At 40.7% G+C, this 1340-nt stretch overlaps 1 non-coding gene across 1 annotated transcript; it reads left to right on the forward strand.

The window, feature by feature from the left end:
• The first annotated feature begins 615 nt into the window (after positions 1–615).
• LOC136484567 (small nucleolar RNA R71) lies at positions 616–724 on the forward strand. The gene has a single exon (XR_010766080.1). It is a non-coding gene; the product is annotated as a small nucleolar RNA R71 (small nucleolar RNA).
• Positions 725–1340: the final 616 nt, after the last annotated feature.

Genomic DNA, 1340 nt, shown 5'->3' on the forward strand with positions numbered 1-1340 from the left:
TTAATGGTAGAAACAAAGCTATCCATTTTGTTATTTATGTTCTCTAGAATTTTACCATTGGTAGCTACCTTTCTAGATAATCCCTCCATAAGTTTGGATTGGCTAGCAACTAATTCTCTAAAGGGTGGTTGATTGAAATTATTAAAACTATTACCTTGATAGTTACCTTGGTAGTTTGGTCTCTGTTGCTGATTCCTTCCTTGATTCTACCGAGGGCGAAAGTAGTAGTTGTTGTTGATAAAGTTCACATCCTCATGGGTTTCGAGACAGTTGCTCCCTAAATGCTTAGTGTTTCCACACACTTCACATGTCATGAGAGAATCATGAATGTGCATGACTTCTTGCTTCTCATTGGCTCAATCTTCAAGCTTCTTCATCAGTAGGTCCATCTTAGCAGACAACATGTCTTCCTCTTTGAGTTGATGCATACCTCCACCTCTCTTGTGGGTTTGAAGATGTTCTTCATTCCAACCTTGGTTGGACGCCATCTTCTCCTCAGGAGCTATTACAGCTGGTATGGTGAGTGAAAGGAATGCACCTCCAGCAGCAGCCATAGTCTCATGGGTACTATTGATCAACCCATGGTAGAAAGTCAGCATGAGTAGCCAATTCTTCATCCCATGATGAGGACATTCTGTAATGTAATCTTGAAAGCGTTCCCATGCCTCAGGGACAGATTCATCATGTTGTTGCTGAAAGCTTGAGATTTTCCTATGCAGAGCATTGGTCTTGCCTATGGGAAAGAACTTTGCTAGAAAGGTAGTGGAGCAGTTATGCCATGCAGTATTTCTATCTTTGTTAGTGTAGAACCATTGCTTTGCCTTCCCCAAGAGTGAGAATGGAAAGAGACAAAGTAATATGTTATCTTGGGTTACTCCTTTGATGGTGAAAGTGTTATAGATCTCCAGGAAGTATTAGAGATGTGCACTCGCATCTTCACGTGCCTTTCCACAAAACTAGCTTGCTTGCACCATGTTGATGAGGGCTAGCTTGAGCTCGAATCCATTATCTCCAACATTGACTGTCGGTCCAGTATGGATGTTGGTCGTACTTGGAGCAGATAATTCATGGAGAGTCCTGTTGGCCATAGCTTCAAATTCAGGTGTTAAGCTTTGCCTTATATGGTTGTCTTCTGACTTTAAAGCTATAACTTTCTTGAGTTTAGCTCTAGTCCTCCTAATTAATGCTTCTAGATCTTCAACATAGTTTGTCAAAAGGTCAAAACCGGTCATACATTACCCTGCATAAGATACACAAGTAGACAAAACAAGGGTAAGCCTATTTGAGCAGAGGTCAGTGGTTATCTTCGATCACATCAATAAGTATAAGTTTATCAAAAC

This window comes from Miscanthus floridulus, chromosome 9 (assembly GCF_019320115.1).
Source record: "Miscanthus floridulus cultivar M001 chromosome 9, ASM1932011v1, whole genome shotgun sequence".
NCBI classification, from domain to species: Eukaryota; Viridiplantae; Streptophyta; class Magnoliopsida; order Poales; family Poaceae; genus Miscanthus; species Miscanthus floridulus.